This window comes from Amblyomma mixtum, chromosome 8 (genome assembly GCF_055824585.1).
Source record: "Amblyomma mixtum isolate Tamu chromosome 8, ASM5582458v1, whole genome shotgun sequence".
NCBI classification, from domain to species: domain Eukaryota; kingdom Metazoa; phylum Arthropoda; class Arachnida; order Ixodida; family Ixodidae; genus Amblyomma; species Amblyomma mixtum.
Genome location: NC_143019.1, coordinates 126,090,707 through 126,110,453, shown reverse-complemented (window position 1 = coordinate 126,110,453; position 19,747 = coordinate 126,090,707). Strand labels below are relative to the sequence as shown.

General features: G+C 48.8%; 1 pseudogene; it reads right to left on the bottom strand.

Annotated features, from left to right (window-relative positions):
• Nucleotides 1–8,395: 8,395 nt before the first annotated feature.
• LOC149334243 (uncharacterized) lies at nt 8,396–17,857 on the bottom strand (annotated as a pseudogene).
• Nucleotides 17,858–19,747: the final 1,890 nt, after the last annotated feature.

Sequence of the window (19,747 nt, the reverse complement as noted above, 5' to 3'; positions counted from 1 at the left end):
CTCTAGCCCCCCCCCCCCCCCCTCCCACCATCGTCTCCCCTGCCACTCGTCTTGGAACCGCGCGACGCATCACAATGACACATCCTTGACTCGACGGGTCTTGCACTGGCACGGTGGCGTCCGACCACAAAACCAGTGCGACGAAAAGGCATGCACACTCGAGCTGGCACCGTTCATAGTCTGTGCAAGCGAAAAGCCACATCTCATATATTTTAGCAGAGCTCCGACGCGGTTCGTACCATGGCCTGCAAGATCTTATTTGTAAGTGGAAGCGCTACGCCAATACCGTGCAGATATATCGAAATTTCAAGAAAACTATCAAGCTAAACAGTCCCCGTATGAACTAAGACAGAGCGAAATAGTTAGGGCCAGGTCACGTACAAACTATGGCTTACAGAGGTTATCGTCGCAAATGCCACAACTCTTCAACAAATACCCTGACATATTAAACTTAATAAGTTCTGTTGTGTCTCCTGTTCAATTGAAAAAGCAAGTCAAGGCAATATTTTTATCTGAGCAGGAGGTGCATGGGTTAAACTCCTGAGCCAACTCTTGGTGCTATTAATCTGTATTATGTTGTACTACCATCGTGCACTATAGATCATATTCCATTACTTTACACTGGATTGCATTTCACATTATCAATTTTTGTTTGGTGAAACATTTTTGTTTGCTGATAAACTTGATGCAGTACGTAAGAAATTGTTTTTGTATTACTACAGTTCTAATAAGTTACTTTTCTTTTCGTTCTACAGAGAGATTAGAGTGTAACCTAAGACGGTGTATATCTTTCTGTATTTTGTATTGATGTGTTTTGCTTCTTCTGTCTGCTTATGATGTATAATCATATGTACACTTGTGCTGCCTGTGCTGTCAGGGGGGCATAGCCTAGTCAGGCCCCATCCGGGCCTTTTGCTATTGTCTCCTGAGCCAATTTGTAGCAAATTGTCTCAAATAAAGAAAGAAAGAAAGAAAGAAAGTACTAAAATTCTTTTGTCTTGATATACGTCTCGAAGTTAAAGAGGATTTGGGGCTAAATGTTGCTCTGACATGCGCCTTTATTTTTCCGGCAGGAAAAGAGAACTAGCCAAAGCACGAGGACGACTTCTGTGTACCTACTCTCATTAGGAAATGCCTTGCTTTACGTCGTGCGCAGTGCAAATGGGCCTGAATGGTAAGAACTTCGTTTTCCGTCTTTGGGGAATTCACCGAACATTCACAACTTTGTCTAAGAGCGGGTTTGAACTCATATGACCTGCGATCAGATGCATTCGGGGATACGTTTCTCATTTATCGATTATGAGCGACAGGACTCAGAACCACTTAATTGATTTTCCACTGTAGACCAGTCAGTAAGAACATGTGTAATACTTCCGTACTGTTTCATTACGGCTTTCGCACTTGCTGGCCCGATTGAAAATCCACAATTTCTGGTTAGAGCTTTTGCCCAAGTTGTCTGTCAATGAAAAAAAGGGCATTACTCTGGACTATCAGACGAGTGTTTTTGTTTGCTTTTCTAGTCGCAGTTTCGATCCCACATAGCATGCATTCGAAGCGACTAAGATAAACTGTTAGATTTAAAAACAAAAACGAAGGTCCTCTGAGTTTCTTGCGTTCAGCGTATTTCGCAAAAAATCGCAAGCCCTATTTTTATTCCCATTAAGAAAGAACTGAACAAAAGTTTTCATTTGATGTCTATGTGGAAGAGATACTACGACGTGTACATCTTTACTTGAATGAAAAATGAGCTCGCAATTTAGACATACTAATTATGATAGTAAAATAAAATAACACACTAATTTGTTTTTAATATCACACTAATTTGCTGTTGTCGCATTGAATATGTTTACTGGGGTGCGACAAGGCGCATTAAACTAAAAATGAACCGTTTTGTACAAGGCAAGTTTAGTAAATTAAATTCCACTTCGTGCCACTAATGTGGTGTTAGTTCTTAAGCATAAATTAAAAATTATCGTGCTAAATATGTTGCTAGTGTCTTCACACAGACTGTGTCTCACAAAATTCAGTGTTATTTAATCATTTTTGTTTATATCCTGTGACGGCCATAATTAGGCTTATCATGACATCATGCATCTCTTTGCAGGCTCGGTACTTCGTGAGGTCATCGTGCAAGAACTGGATGAGGAATTTATTTGAATGGAGGCCAACAGTCCTCTTGCAAGAGAAGTGCAACAATTACTTCGGATTGGACTGATCAGTTCACTACAGGACAGATCCGTTAAGCACTTTATGGATGCCGTAGCCGTGCTAGAGCAGCTTGCTGAGCTGCGTTATCCAACCTGAATGATCGGCACACACCAAACTTGAAAATAAATGATTTTCCCACAGCCTCTGCCACCATGCTCTTGGGCCCAAATTTCCTTACTCCCCAGGGTGGCTGTTGGGAGCGCAAGCCATCCTGCGAGCGCTAGCGTGATCCTTGTAACTCGATGCAATAGACAGGTCTTTTTACATGAATGTTTTGGCACCCTCAATTATGAATATTTGCTAGGTTGTATGGTACATTCACAATGCCGGTTATTGGCGAGTGGGTTATATTGCATGTGCCAATTTTCGAAAGCAGGATAACCACTGCTCGAAAGCTGGATACCAATGTTTGAAAGTTCGATGCCAGTATGAGTCCTTAACTGGCCCATGCTGCAGAACGAACGCCGGGCCTGCGTTGGCCGCTCGATCGGCCGAACGTTGGCCCTAAGTTGGCATGAAAGTAGGACCAATGGTAGCGCTTGGCCAAAATGCAAGTGTAGGACCGATGTTCATGCTAGTTTTTGCCAGCAATTGCCCGACGTTCGACCAATGGTGTTGTGCTGCCTGGGTAAGTAGGTTTTGCATGTTTGGCCGCACGATTCGCAGCAGTAGCTAATGTGACAGTGAAATAGCGGAAAGTACAAAGCATGAAGTACATTCTACGGAAAATACAGCTTTGCCGTAATAAGTGCATAACAGCTGAAAGCTATCTTTTTGCACAAGTTTCGTTGTGTTCTTGCCAATGCAGGTGTTGGTCAAAGATGACACCGAGATATTTCTAAGGAGACACCTGCTGAATCCTGCGGTTGTTTAGAGAAGATATATGAATCGGATCACTGTCAATGTTTCTTCTCCTAAAGTGAAACATTACATATTTTGTTTTATCTACATTTGTTGGTAATTTATTTGCATAAAACCATTCGGAAATATTATCACTCTCATGCTTTGTAGCGATCCTTACGGGCCTAGAAGACCTGTTGTCGGTAATTTATTTGCATAAAACCACTCGGAAATATTAGACACTATCATGCTTTGTAGCGATCCTTACGGGCCTAAAAGACCTGGACTGCGGACGCATAATCCACGACTATGGCAATGCCTTGCGCTCCGATAGAACTGCCACCGTTGGTATGGGAGACCTTCGATTGGAGAAAATTCAGACGCCAAACAAGGGAACACCCCAAGGATAAGTCATATTACCCATACTCTTCAACATAGCTGTGATAGGGCTAGCTCGAAAACTAGAGAAGATCGACGGCATCAGGCGCACCATGTATGTCGAAGACGTAAGAGTCTGGACAAACACGGGGCTCGCTCGGGGAGAAGGAAGAAAGGCTACAGGAAGCGACCTCCTGTGTGGTGCAATGCATCTGAGAAAGTGGACTCACGTGCTCGATCGAAACATCGGAACTGCTGTGAGTCAGGAGAGGCACGCAAAACCGGACCGCCGCAACCAGCGCGGATCTGAGCTGAAGGTCCACCTAGAAGGAACGCCAATACCGGAAAAGGCAACAATAAAAGTCTTGGACATGTGGCTTCAATCCATCCAACGCAGTACTCACGCATTCACTCTGCTCAAAGCAAGAATGCTACGAGTAGCACGCGTGATCACCCGCATCTCCAACAGTAGATATGGCATGCTCGAATAGCACACACTAAAACTAGTCAGAAACCTGGTAGTTGGTGGATTCACGCGCAGCCTACCCTACCAGTGCCTCAACAAGAGCGAAGTACAAGCGGATGCCCTGCTACGCAAAGCGTATAAGACAGCGCTCTCACTACCGCTCGAAAGCATAACTTGACACGGCATGTTTTTTTTACCTGGCTTTATGGATAGGTTTGTTCGGGACACTACATTGTACTCAATCATGTAAAATTTGCAAGATGGATATCTGACAACCAGTGTTCGCATGTCTTCTTAATATAGGCAAAGTACAACATCCTGACCGAAAAGTACAAGAACATCAAATTCGCCTGAAAAAAATTGGCTGTAGCTTAGCTAAGGTTAAGATTGGATATCTCGAAGCGAAAACCTGCGGCGATGCTCGAGGTTTAGCTTAAGGTTGTACTTACGGTTACAGCTTTCTGGCTTTTCTAGTGTCTTAGCTATACAAAGTTTGTACGGAGGCGGAGGAGGGCTATACAAAGTTTGCACAGAGGCGGAGGAGGAGACGCGCGTGTAGTGAATACGGTGCTGTCTTAAAGGGTTGCTTTAGAGACATGTACTGTAGTGTGCATTCCTTTCGGGTGCACACCAAGATATGAGAGACAGGCATTTCTTTTCCTTAAAAGCAATTTTCATTTCATTTCATTTTCCTTAATGCTCTTACGGCGCGGTTGGGTATCCACCGAGATAAAAAAGGAGATCACAATGGCCTCGGCAATTACCGTCCCATATCAATTCTGCCAGCGTTCTCTAAAGCATTAGAAACACTTCTCCTGGTTCGCCTTGTTTCCTTCTTAGATACATTAGACGCATTGTCGAGCGCACAGTACGGGTTCCGGAAACATCGGTCTACCCAATTAGCTATACTTGATCAAAAGGAGTATATTTTACATAATATAGAAGCAAAAAACTTGTGTTGTGTGTGTTCATTCATTTCACCAAAGCTTTTGATTACCTGAACCGAACCTTACTCCTCGAAAAGTTGGAATCTTATGGAATTCGCGGAAATGCATGGGAATTAATTAAGTCATACCTCTATCATCGTTATCAATTTGTTGAGGTCAATGGTCACCCTTCACATTTAATACAAACGCACACGGGAGTTCCTCAAGGGAGTATTCTTGGCCCCCTTTTGTTTAATCTATACTTAAATGATATCGCCAGTCTTGATGATCGAGCTAAGTTCGTAATTTACGCCGATGATACTAGCATATTCTTTTCTTCCGATGACAGCACTGAATTGTTTATGATAGCCAACTCTGCACTCGCGAAGGTAGCTGCTTGGGAACAGGAAAATGGCTTAGTAATCAGCATTCCTAAAACACAAGCGATTGTTTTCCGTCCTAAGGCACGACAGATTCCACCTAATTTAACGCTTAGTTTAAATAGTACGGAGATAGAAATACTGAGTGAATTTAAAACGTTGGGAGTGATCTTCATGAAACATATATCCTGGGACAGACACATCGATTACATCTCAACTAAGCTCACCTCGATTAACGGCATTTTATACAGACATAGAGATTACCTCCCTAAAAATATTTTGTTACTCCTATATAATTCCTTGTTTGTCTGTCATTTACAATATTGTAGTTTGGTCTGGGGTACTACTACCCTAACTAACATAAACAAGTTGAGTATATTACAGCGAACGGTTATTAGAATTATTACACGCTCTCAATGCGACTGTGATATATACTCTGTAATGCAAAACCTTGGCATAATAAGTTTTGAAAACATGTATAATTATCACCTGTGCCTTGGGTTTATCAGGGAAAAGAAAGCTAAATGCAATAGCTTAATAAGGCTCGCCGAATTAGCCATGAAAGGTCCATCACGCTACCCCACACGCCATCTCGAGTTTTGGAAAGTGCATTCCTTCCGGACTAATTATGGATTTCAGACACTAAAGTATCGAATTCCTAATATACTAAACACATACCTAAAGGATAACATTGATATTCTTGATCTTAAACCACATGAACTGAAATCTGTATTCTTGTAATGCACCGTTTTTTCTCTTTTTTGCTACCTTTCAGTGTTCTTAATATTTGTTAGTCATACTTAAGCTATGCCTAATTCACTTGTCATGAATGCATACATTTGTGAATGCTTTCTTTATTATGAACAATCAACCAATGTCGCCTTTATGTTGCTGTATTACATTTGTGCGCTCCTTTTTACTATTACATTTTTCTTAACAGTGCACTTACAGTGTTCAGTGCTTCCTTGTCTGATATTAGTATCTAATCTTCCTCCGACTTAGACACTTGTATTCACCTTTTTTTTTCGCATAAAATAACTGCGTTCAGTGTACATACCTTTCTTATCAATTTGTTAACAAGTGGATGCTTTTGGTGTGGGCAAGTCATACATTCTTTTTTTTTTACCGTTTTTCTTTTTTTAGTACGAGCGGTACATTCTATACTTTATCATATATATCGGTTTTTCTTTCTCTTATTTTCTTTCTGTTTTCGTTCTTCGATGTAATATGTGTCGGGTTGTCGGTTTGTACTGCTGCTGCTTTGTAGGGGACGAGGACTCGTCAAGCTGCTCTCGCAGCTTCCATCTTTGATGGAAATAAATGGAATATGTGAGAGAGAGGCAGGCGTCGTTTCGTTTCCTTAAAACCAATTTTCTTTTCATTCTCCTTCCCTCACGGCGCGGTTCGGGTGTCCACCGAGATATGAGAGCTTCCTGGCGCACTGTTGTCTTTCATTTATTTTTTTTTTGTTTGTGATATTTTATTTCTGTCATGTCTTATTTTATTTTTGTTTGTGTCGGCGGCTGCGACGGCGGCCACCTGCGCCGTGCGTGACGTCACTAAGTTTCGCGCATGCGCAGAAGTGGCAAATCTCGGCTCCGACTCACGCGATGCGCGGTGTTGACTAGCCTAGTGAAGCTTTTCGCTACAAAATATGACATTCCCGGAGCGGACTACTACTCGATTGGCCCACTCAGTTTTCTTCTACACCCAACAACATTCTCTTTGTTGCAGGAAACTCTCCATGAACAAAGGCAAGAGATGTAAAGATCTCTCGTCTGCTGTCTTTTCGGATATTAGGATCACGACCGCTCTTTGTGGTGGCGTTTTGCTGCATTTGGCTTTGGTAGCTTGTGCCATGGGAACTGTTCAAATTATACGTGCTCTCAGACGTCTTCTGGGCAATTATGACTCTCAATCAGTCGTACTGCCGCTAAACACTGGCCATTTTTTTTCTTGCAAGCTGACATGAGGTGAGTGCCTGAAACAATTTTGTCTGCTGTTTTCTCCCTGGCCGACCTTTACAGAGGGACGTCCTCCATATGGCTGCGACGCATCACGCATCAATAAGCTCAGAAAACAGCTCAGCGGCAGCTCCTTCCCTCTTACTATTAAGCATGAAATGCTTTTAGCCCCCGTTGTCGGCAGTATGGTGACGTCACGCCGAGACCGAGAGCCATCATCCGGGCACTGAAATCCACTCATCCGGGCATTGAAATCCACTCATCCGGGCATTGAAATCCACTCATACGGGCACTGAAATCCACTCATCCGGGCTCTGAAACGAGAACATCCGGGCACCGTACGAGACTTAACGAGATTTAACGAGACTCTGTAAGCCCTCCTACGCGACCAGCATGCAAGCGCCGGTTGGTCTCCAAAAGAGTCACAAAAAATAACACCTGCCAGTGCCTTCTCAATGTTTATCAAGATATCAGTCGCTGTGCGTTTGATAATGCACGGAATTATAATTTCCGATTTCTAATAACGCGTGAAAAAAGCACATAAATGCCACGATACACTTCGTTGTCATACGTGATCTCTTAGGGGCTTCGCGCATCGAATCAAAGCCGCGCAGGCGCACAGGGGCCCGGGGGAGAAGCGCTGCGTTCAAAGGGCAAGGCATCGCGCCGAAAGGGTGGTGGCGTTCCTCCCTTCCATTACGGTGCGGTTCGGGTGTCCACCGAGATGGCAGAGAATTACTGCGCCATTTCCTTTCCTCAAAAAACCTTGCGTTCAAATGGCAGGGCATCGCGCTGAACGGGTGGTGGCGTTCCTCCCTTCCTGTACGGTGCGGTTCGGGTGTACACCGAGATGACATTAGGCCCGTAAACATTTCATGCTTACTCTACTCTCGGTTACGGGAGAGGCAGAGAATTTTTTAGAAAGGGCACGTAGTAAGAAGCCCTGTCTGCATGAAGCAAAGTGCATGACCCTGGCCCTTGCGGGTGTTCCATGGTTCGGGGGGACAGGCCATCGAGCAGTCTGCCGCTATATGGGCCAGAGTGCATGCCTTTTAGCCACATCCCACCGATCCCTTATCCATATTGGGGCAGCTGTGGCGAAGGTGGACTGGAAATTCAGGATTAATCGTCCTGAACACCCGCGCACGCCTATTGCGATCCCTTACAGTGTCACTCCAAAGATGTAGTACTTAAGGGTCATATAGGCTCCGTCAATAAATTTACCTGTGTCATTTAAACCTGAATAACGTAGTGAACATGTGTGTAATATCTGCGCCCAGAATTAGGAGGGCAAGTGATGGCCACATGCTTGCTGTCGACTGCTCCCAAGCAGTTCGGGAACTGCTATCGCAAGCTGAAATTTTTGGCGATTTGTATCCACTGCGACCGTGTAGGCGTCCGGAAGGAGTCAGCAGCGCTTTTTGTAAGATGGACAGTGGCAATGTTGTTAACTATCACGTGACAGAAACCCACCGTGCAGTGACAGAAAAGGGGTACGCAAAGGGGTACCTCCAATTTTTCCTTGTCAATTTGTTCATGCTCTTCTGTGTTCGGCCTTGCAAACGAAACCACCTATTGGAAAGATATTTGTGCGAAAATGGTGGCAAAGGAATCAGTAGAAAATAGCTGTAAATAACTTTAAGGACATCTTTTTGCTCCCTGTGAAACGTTAGAGTGAAGCAAATCCAGTGATATTTGTGTCAAAGAGTGCTTCAGTACTAGGCAAAGTTGGAAAGGCACTAAGAAGCTAGCAGCATGAAAAACTGCCCTACCGAGCGGTACATTGCGATCGCGAACAATGACTCTCGCATCAAAGAGGATCACATTAATGGAACTGTGGAGCATTTGTTTCAAAATGCAGCACATTAAAGGGATGCAATGAGTGCCAATTCTTTTGTGCAATGGACCAACTCAATGGCCTGAGTATATTTTTAAGTCGCTTCCAGATGGTCCAACAGGTTGTATGAATGCAGCGCCTTGCAGTCGCAATACCGACGCGGAACGCCAGTGCTACGTTGCAGATGTCTTGACCCGAAGCCAGGTAGCTACAAGATGAAGCAACAGAATCAGTCGTTAAGAAAACTTGAACCAGTAGCCCTGGTTTCACTTGTGTTTGATCTTTGCACTATAGTGTCCTAGGTTCATAGGCAGCTTTTGTAGATATGGCAAGCCAAGTAATTTCATGGTGTGAAGTGTCTAGTGTTTGCTATTGCCAGATGGCAGGGTTAGCATATTCATGCTCGTACCTACATATTCTTTGTGTGACCACTATGACAGGACAGTGCTAGAGGTTCTTTACCCTTACTACTCTGTCTTAACCATTTTGTTTTCCTTCTGGTCAGTCATATTGCAGCTTGGTGCAGAAGTCTGTGGGCGAGGCGTTTCTTTATAAAAAACAAACACAAAACAAAACTCACCCACGATTACGATGCTCGGTAATGAAAATTTTGAGCGCAGCTCATCAGGTATCTTCGTTTTGTGATATGAGTAGGTAAATAATTTGAGGCACAAATGCTGCTATTACGCGCACTTAGAGTCTATTCAATATTTTCCGGCACGTACCCGTCCTTCAAATGGCTTTGAGTTTAGGACGCTTTTGCCTGCTACACTTTAAGCGTTAAGGGTGGTGGTGGTGGTGAAAAACTTTAATCAAAGAGAGCTTGAGGGTTAAAAAAAATAACCCTGCTGCATGGTCGGTATCCTTAGTCCGGGACACCGCATGACGAGGCCCCGTCTCGCGCCCCCTTGACCAGAGCCCTTTGGGACTCCAGTGTGGAGCAGTTGAGGAGGGCAGTCTCCCATGCCTCTCGGGTGGGGGAGGGGGAGGGGGGAAGGTGAGGATTCTGAGTACATGCCCACATCATGTGAAAGATATCGCAGATCTCTCCACAGTGCGGGCAGCGCCCATCTGTGTTCGGATCGAAGTGTTTTGCTATTGCAGGACAGAGAAGGGTTCCTGTCTGCAGGCGCCGCAGAGTTCGCTCCTCCGCCTTACTCAGCCCCTTGACAGGCGCCGGGTAGAGACGGTGGCTGTCGCAATAATAAATTAGGATTTCGCGGAACCGCAGAAGCGGTTTATGAGCTTCTGAGCCATGAGAGCTAGGATGAGGAGCCCGGTGTGTGAGCGCTCGGGCGGCCGCATCAGCGGCCTCATTGCCTCATAGACCCTGGTGGCCAGGAGCCCAGATCACTTTTGTGCGAGTTGGATCGGCGAGAGCGCGTCTTAGAATTTGCGAGGCCAGAGGTGATATTTCGCCTGCAAGATAATGTTCACAGGCCCGGCGAGAGTCTGTGATAACCGTTTTCGATTTTGGATCGGCGGCAGCGAGAGCTATTGCGACTTCCTCCGCTCGTGTTGAATTTGGGGCCCGAAAAGATAGCCCATCGACATTCATTCCCCGGTGGACTACGGCAGCCGTGAAGAATCCCGCGGGCGACGGCCCTGTGATGTCCACGTAATAGACGCCCTCTTTATAGCCATATTGCCTCTCAAGCGTGCGAACCCGCGCTTGTCGTCTGCCTTCATGTGAAGCCATGTCCATGTCACGCGGGAGCGGAGCAATCAAGAGCATGTGGCGCCACAGCACCGGGATGTTCTCCGTCCCCTCTGGTATGCATGTGTGGTGGATGTGTAAGCGGTTTAGCAGGCGGCGCCCAGGCACCGTCTGCGATAGCCGCGTATATTGGTTCACGAGGTGGGCCTCCCGCAACTCCTGATAGGAGTTTACCCCTCCCAACGCCTTCAGCTTGGCGTTGGAGGTAGCCACCGGAAGGTCCAGTGCTCGCTTTGTTGCCTTCCTGATGATGACGTCAATGCGCTCGTCTTGTTGTTTGGTGGTGCGTAGGTACGGCACGGCGTAGAGGATCCGGCTGGTCACGAAGGCATAGGCGAGCCGTAGCGCGTCCCTGCCCCGCAGACCACCCCGCTTGTTGGAAACACGGCGGATCATGCGCCCTACCTGTTCACCTATGCTCTTGAGTTTCGCTATAGTAGAGTCCGGCCTAAGTTTGTTATTGATGAACAGACCCAGGATCCGGAGCTCCGCCACTTCTCTGATGGGACCGCCTGACAGAGATATGTGTAGAGACGTGTTGTCCTTGTGGTTTGTCCTGACGTGTAGAAGCTCTGATTTGGCGGGAGCACATTGGAGACCACAGTCGGCAGCATATGCTTCGACTATGGTGGCGGCCTGCTGAAGGCGGTCCTCTATCTCCCCAAGGCTCCCCTCGGTGGTCCAGATTGTAATGTCGTCTGCGTAGAGTGCGTGTTTTATGCCATCTACCTGAGCCAGTCGGCCGGGCAGGTGCATCATGGCGATGTTGAAAAGGAGCGGTGATAACACCGCCCCCTGTGGTTTACCTCGTGTACCCATAGAGTACGGGCCGTACTCCTCGTCCTCGATCCGGAGGAGTGCCTGACACGCAGAGAGGAAGTCTCTGACATAGGCGAAGACCTTCGCCCCGCAGTTAGTGGTGTTCAAGTTAGAGAGTATGGTGGCATGTTTAACATTGTCAAACGCCCCCTTAAGATCGAGGGCGAGAATGGCCTTGTCGTTTTGTTGCATGGCTGTGGGTCGTATTATGTCCCTGTGTATTTGGAGTAGGACATCCTGTGCAGACATGTGCAGGCTGAACCCGAACATAGTGTCTGCAAAGAGGCCCTTACCCTCCATGTATGGAGAGAGGCGATCCCGAACCATCGTCTCCATGAGCTTTCCCACACACGAGGTTAATGAGATGGGTCTCAAGTTGTCCGTAGTCACGGCTTTACCTGCTTTGGGGATGAACGTTACAAGGGATGTTTTCCATTCGAGTGGGAGCGGACACCCATCCCAGATCTGATTTATGTATTGTAGCGAATGGAGATATGCACAGTCGGAGAGGTTCGCCAACAGTTTCACTGTTATGCGATCCCGACCCGGTGCCCCACCTCGGCGCATTTTAGCCAGGGCCGCCTTAAGGTCATGCAACTCAAAAGGGGCGTCTAAATCCTAATTTGGCTTGCCGGAGTACGTGTACTCGGGCCCAACCGGGTCGTTTGTGCGGCAGAGATACGTGTCGCACAAAGTGTCCGCAAGTTGCGCCGTCGTACCTTGGTACCCGTGCAGAGCCCGCCGGAGCTGTTTTTGCGTCTCCCCTTTCGTTTGAGAAGGGTCGATGAGGCTGCGCAAGAGACGCCAAGCCCCTTCGAGCTCATCTGACGCGCTGCCGAGTTGCAGCGTTCTATCCAATTGGTGTCTGTGAGCTGGGCGGCATATGCCGCAGCCTGCTCCGTAAGTTGTGCAATACGAGCTCTAAGCTTGCGATTCGTCTTGTGTTTCTTCCATCGTTTTGTTAAGCTCCGGCGCGCCTCCCACAGATGCAGGAGGTGATTGTCCACTGCGGGGATCTCGTCGGTGGTGTGAAGTGTTTGCGTGTGTTGTTTCTGTATGTTGGTGACCTGTGTTGCCCACTCCGCATAGCCGTCGGAGAATAGTACGGGAGGGACGTCCTGAATTCGAAATTGGTGCCAATTGGTTATTTTCGCCTGGCCCCATTTTTTACGGGCTGTCTTCGCCAAAAGCGTGATGCGGAGAAGGCAGTGGTCGCTGCCCAGGGTATCCCCCAGGTTCTCCCATGTGGCGTTTGTAGTGTTCCTAACCAGAGATAAGGCAGGACACGTGTCACGGGTGACCGAGTTGCCCACACGTGTGGGGCAAGACGGATCCGTGAGCAACGTAAGACGAAGGGTGGAGATGAGCTCCGCCAGCTTGCGTCCCCTGGATTTCTCGAAGTGATAGCCCCAATGTAGACTGGGTGCGTTGAAATCCCCAATGATCACCAGGGGTTCATTGTCAGCCGACTTGAGAGCACGATATAAAATTTCGCTGAAAGTAACACGCGGCTTATGCGGGGGGCAATACACATTAAGCACATGTATTGACGGGTCGCGGCGCCTGAGAGGCAGATCCCTCACCATGGTGTATTCTTGCTCAGTCTCCAGATCAAGATCGACCTGAATCGCGGTGTATGCTTTATGCACCAGGATGCAGGTCGAGGGGCCCCCCTGAAACGAGCTGTACCCAGAGAATTTAGCATCATTGCCGGGCTCTTGCAAAGCAAGAAGCGCCGGCATGTCACCAAGGGACTGCAGGTAGAGCTGGAGATGTGACCGTTTTTTGCAGGCTCTGAAACCCCTGCAGTTCCATTGAATGATTTCGAATTGGTCTAATTTTTTAGCTTTCTGAGAAGGTTTGCCAGCCATATTGATGTTTTTATTTTACAGTGCTGGGTAGCCACTCGGTTCGGGGGCCGGCGCAGCCCCAGGTAGGGGTTGCATCAACGCCGCGGCTATCGGCCCGGAACCGCTTTCTTCCGCTGCCTGTCGAGGAGCTATTTTACCTTTTAGCTGCGGGGAGTCGCAGGAGAGAGAATTTTTTATTTGGGAGCTGACCCAGGACTGCACCGCCTTAAGGACAGAGTCAGTCACCTGGGCCGCAATGTCGGGAAGCATTGTAGCAAATGCGGAACTGAACATGTCCTGAAAGGAGTCGCGGACCGCAATCATAATTTGGTTCGGGAGCGCTGCCACCCGCTCCTCCAACTGCTCGGCTTTACGCTCCAGGGCCTCGAAGCGGCCGGCGTCCGCGGGGGCCGAATCGACCACCGTGTCTGCGGTTTGCCGCGAGACGCTAGTTAGGCAAGATGATACTGAGGATCCGTCATCACTATCCTCGGGCTCAGCGTTCTGCATGGGCTCGGACTGCCCGGCCTGCTTAGCTTCTAATTCTTGAATTTTACGGGCGAGAATTTGATTTTGGCGCCTGAGCTCCTCTACCTGCCGCTGTAGGGCGGATTCGGTGGGCGAGGGAGGGGGGGTGGGCCCAGAGACTAACCCACTCCAACTGCTCACCTGATTTTGGCGCGGTACCAGAGGTGGGAAATCCTCGGCTTTCAGGACCGGTGGCCTCGTCGGGTTCCCGGACTTCACAAATTTTGGCGGCCCGGATTGGGCCTTCTTGGGTTCGGGCTTGGGCCCCGGGGCCTGCTTGGGTCCGGCCGTGGGCGTCTGGGCCTTTTTGGGTCCCGGCGTCTGCTTCTGCTTTGGGGTGGGTGGGCGTCCCGGCTTGACGACCTTGCGGTACTTGCCCGCGCAGCCAGGCGCTCCGGTGGGATGGCTGCCTCCGCAGATGAGGCAGCACGGGGAGCACTGATGTTCAGCTGGGCCACCGTCAGGAGCAGCAGCAACCTGAGCCCCGCAGCGTTCACAGCGTCCAGGCTGCGGCCGCGGACAGGCGTCGGCCCGATGCCCCACCGTGCCACAGCAAGGGCAGGCAGGGATCGTTTTCTTATAGAAGCGGACGGGGAGACGCTCGCCACTATAAAGCACGGTCCGCGACACCCTTGTCCCCACAAAGGTGACCACAGCAACCTGCGTTTTGCCCAGTTTGCGCACGGATACTACGTTGGGGTCCTCACTGAGTTTTTTCTTGACAGTCTCAGATGTCTCGTCCGGGGAGACGGTGATGACGCCCTTGCAGAATTCGCCGGAGAGCTTAGGGTGGCCCCGGAATAGCAGCGTGCAGCCTCCGACCGGCAGCATGACGTCCCGGAGCAGCTTCTCCGCAGCTTCCACTGATTTCAGTGTGCACACGAGCACATTTTGCTCCCACACGGGCCACACTGCAAGCCCCACACTTGCGGCGTCCCCGAGGATGCTGCGAACGGCAGCGCCGGCTTGTCCAGGACCTAAGGTGGCCTTCAGGTCGATGGTTTCTCGTGGCTTAAGCACCACAATGATTTCGTCTTTCCCGATGCGGGGCGTGTGTTGCGGCCGCCACCGGGGCTGTTTTGCTTGTTGCACAGCTGCATGTTGAGCGTTCTCGCCCTGCACATGTGCAGAGCGTCCCGCCACCCGTTGCTGGCCGGCGTCCGTGTTGGCGTCCCTGGAGGCCTTAGTCTTCCTGCGTCCGCGCCATACGCGGACCATGTCTTGGAGGTATTCCTCCTCGCTGGGAAGAGGCTCTTCATGTTGAACGGTTTCCATGTTAACGATCCCTATGGAGGTGGGATCGTATCCGGTGACTTGGCCTTGGACCACCATTGCCGAGGAATCCCAGAGGAAACCCCGAACGCTGCCGGCGCAGGCCTTGCCACCGTCAGGCTTAGCGCCGCAGAGATGGGGCGAGGTCTTCAAAGCACTGAAAATGGAACAAAATTCAGCGCACCTTGGCAAATGTGGTGTCCACGGATGCCGCTTAGGTTGCCGGAGACGATGGTGCCAAGCTTTCTACGGGAAAGAGTTGAGGACCGCCAATAACAGCGATCATTGGTAGAGCCGACGTGGCGTGCGACCGCTCGCGCTGCCTGCCACTCGCGCCAAGCGTTAAGGGAGATCCCGACGCTATCGTTCACGAGATCATCGAAGACGCCTGAGTTCCCGATTACCATGGTAGTTTGTGGGAGGCTGAGCAGAATCTCGCACCCCGGGTTTACCGGTTACCCACTGAATACCGGTGGGTAACCCGGTGGGATCGCGAGTGGGTATAATCGGTAACCCACCGTTTATGTCGATGGCGACCCCACTTAAAGGTGCACTAAAGAGCAATCTGAACTCATCTTTTTACCACAGGAAATCGATTTACACGTTCCGAGCATTCTTAGAAACTTCGAATTATTGTCCTGTGTGACCGATTTACGTAATTTAAATCATATTAAACGACCATGCTCCCGCCTATTCTTGAACTCGCTACAGACGGTAGGATTAGTCAACTAACGCGAGGAGTGCCTTTCAGACCGTCGCGGGGCGGCTTCGCTTTCGCGTTTATTTTGTTTTTAGGTTTTCATGAATAAATAAATCCAGTAAGAGGCTACATAGCCGCAAATTAAGCCCACAGAAATAAAAACGCTCGTGTACTCTTTGCTTTCGCCGACCGCTACGTATCACCGTGTGCGGTGAGTTCAAAAAAGAGGCGGGAGCCGGGAGTTGCACTCAAACTATTTTTACGGGGCGCATGCATCTTTTTTGTCTTATTGGCTTTTAGTGTGACACAGCTCTACTGGCCTAGTCTGGCTGGTCTTTCTCTTGTTTTATTGTTTCTAAGTGCTGCTGAAAACCAGCAAATGAAACAAGAAAACTTGTGGGACTCGTTATAGCCACTAAAAACGTCAAATGGGTTATATGTGTATGCTATCTATACCAACCTGCCGTGAAACTGCAAGACACCGCTTCTTGGAAAGCAGAATTCAAGCTGTCCACACCTCAATGCTATTGCCAGTCGCTCGGCTGGCTCTAGGGGCTCTCTTACAACGTGCTGCCCAGTCAGGTCTGGAGAAACAAAGCTGGGCACTTCATCGAACAGCTGTGGCATCACTGTGAAGCTCTTGAAAAAAAGATCGTGGTCGCCTTTAGGCACGCGATGCATCTCTTCGAAAAAAAAAATGTGCTCTCTGTTTGGCGAACAAGCAAATGACTGATAGCACGATTACACCGCCCAGTGATATGCTATTGCATTAACTGTTGTGGATGGTTCCCGAGACTGAATGAAGCATTTGTTGTGCGTATTACTTATGCCAGTGGAGGTATTTCAGTGCCTTTCAGAGCTGGATCTTGTCGACGTTGGTGCTGTGGTGCAAGCTTTGCTGCTTGTTGGATATCAGCAGCGAAGTTGTTGCGTTCCTCGGTGAGCAGCGCAGAAGTACTTGATTTTGCAAAGCCTTTCATTCTCCGGGCACTGTCATATAATACTATTTGGTTGGCTTTGTTTAGATTTGTGGGGGTTTAACATCCCAAAGCGACTGTTCGGTCGGGTAATGTGATGCAAAATTCCCGTCTAATTTCAAAGACCTATTTTGTTAATGTAAAACTTCGGAGTCTTATGTTTGGTATGGCGTATGGGGTTTAACATCCCAAAGCGACTCAGATTAGGAGGGATGCCGTATTGAGGGGCTCTGAAATTTTCGACCACCTGGGATCCTTTAACGTGCACTGACATTGCACAGCACACGGGCCTCTAGAATATCGCCTCCATCAAAATTCCACCGCCGCGGCCGGGATCGAACCCGCGTCTTTCGGGTCAGCAGCCGAGCACTATAACCCCTGAGCCACCGCGGCGGCCTTCTGTATCAGCGCGGTTTCATACGGAAGAAATCGAGGCTAATTACTTATAGGGCCCAAATGAAACTAATAGGTTTTAGGCTACTTATTGCTATGGGTTTCATTCACACCAGTAAGAGGCACGCTTCGACGAAAAATGTGCTGTGGTTCTGAAGCCCCAGTCAAACGGCTCCAGATGACAAGAGCTACCTGCCACCTACCATTGTGGGTCATGGAACCACTACCTGCCATGGTTGACAGGTGACAGAATGGAGAGAAAGGAATCACACTTATCCTTTTGTAGATGAAAGGTGGGAGACTCGGAGGTGAGGTGCGGGATGTGGGAAAGAGGAGACTAGAATTTAATGAAAAACTTCCTGACGGCTGGAACCAGGCATCTTCCACGGCAATTCTCCGCATTTAGATTTTCCTCTCAAAGGAATGAAGGTATACTTACCGCTGTGTCATAGAGAGCTTCTTGCCTGCGCGCCGCAAACAGGCCGCACCCACCAGCGTGGCCGTCTTCGCTGGAGCCGCTTCTGCCTCTTCCCCACAATGAGAAGGAGCGCTGCTCTTGTCATAAGCAGCAAAACTCTTCTCCTTCAGGACACTGCCGGCATGATTGATAGCGATAGAAAGAGACGAGCTAGCAGCAATTCAGGCGAGCGCGAACTTCTTGGGGAAGCCTTTTCACGGAATGTAATGTCGATGGCGCTGCACATTAGGATGAATACTTGAAAAAACTGACGGAGGATGTTTTTGTTTCTTTAATAACCTAATATGCGAACTAACAATCAGTACACTGATGCAGTGACCTGTTATTCTTTCCGAAGATCAGGAGTTCAAGTAGCAGTCGAACTGTTTCAGCCGGTTTCAGCCTGAGGAGTCTCGCAACAATGCACAATCGCGAGCTGAGCGCGAGTACCAGCGACAGGAGGCGACAGGCTATCTAGTTGAGTGAGTGAAAAACTTTATTGAGCTCTAGATTCGCTGATCTTCTGCGGTCTTCAGATGGCTTCGTCCATCTTCTTGCAAACCGGTCGGTTGCCCTTAGTCCAGGGCTCCGCTCGATGCGGCTGCCAGTTGTGCTCGCCGAATCAGACCTTCTTAGTCGACCCGGCGATCGCTGGAGAGCACTCCATCCCATTGCTCCGCACTCGGATTTGGTACAACGGGTACCACGTCTATCTTCTGGCATGCCCACTTGATCTGATAGAGCGTGGGGGTTTCTTGGCCCCAGGGGCATTTGTCATTGTATTGTGTGGGATACATTTTGTTGAGTATACATTTAGGTTCGGGTTCGAGCCCGTTTGTAGCTGCCTCCACGCGACAGAGTTCTCTCTGCTAAGGGAGATGTGCAGTGGTGGATATCGCATTCTGCAGCCCTTGTAGTAATCTAGTATCGCCGAATAGTCATAGGGTACAGGTTCGGTCCCCTCGAAGTCGCCTACTTTGAATGCTCGGTAATAAGTGTACCCTCGAGCTATTCTCCCGCTCCCGTGTGTGCTGGCGTCCGTACTATCGTATGCCTGATTGGTTCTTCGTTCGGTGGTCGTTGTGTTATGTGGTCTCCTGAGCGGAGTATGCGGAGCACTCTGTGCCCTATTCTGCCACGTCGGTAGTTGCGGCACGGCGTTTGTGAGTCTGTAAGGATTGTTAGAGACTGTTTAGACCGATAGCCCTCCGCTGCCGCTGGAGTGACGGTCGCTTCTTCAGCCTCGGCTATCGTAGTGTCTCGTAGTAATGCGCTGGTGATCTCGCTTAGGGTCGAATGAATAACCGTTTTACCGCGTTGCTGTTGCTCTGCCCCGTTGCTCTGGTGCATGTGGCTACGTCCCCGTATACCGTCGTTTCTTTTGGTGCTGGTGTCTTTTGTAGGTATTGAGCCCTTGCTTGCGTGCTTTGTGTAGGTTGGGATCCATGTTCCTGGGTATGGGTTAAGTATTTTTTTCCGACGCTGGTCGCGGCGCGGCGCTGGGCGCGTAGGCGCTGCGCTCGTGCGCCTAGGATGGGTCCCAGGAGATGCGCCTTTTAAGAGACAAGTGCCTTCCAAAATATTTCTTCGGGTCGCACGGCCTGTTCGGATGCGCCAGTCGACATAGGCTAGGACACAGGGCTTTGTGGCTAGACAGACTGATACTCTAGGGACTAGTGATTGCACCCGACACCACTAAAGCACTCGGCAGTTAAGTGATGACTTCTTGTCATACCAAAACTCTTACTTAAATAAATAGTTATCGTGCTATCAACGATCGGTTCTCCGTGCTGGTAACAGTATGGCAGCGTCTATTCTTAAAAAAAAAAAAACATTCTGGGACTGTTTATTACCAACGAGTTTGAAAAACGATTTTCCCTGCGCCTTACATCTCCTGTGTCAAAAGCCGCGTATCAGAATACCCTGCCGAAAATCCCTCATTGTATTGCCGTGCTTACTATCTTGAAACGGTTATCGCTTAGCCCTTGAACGAGCGTTTTAAGCATCAGTAAAGCCTAATGCTTGCATGGGTTGT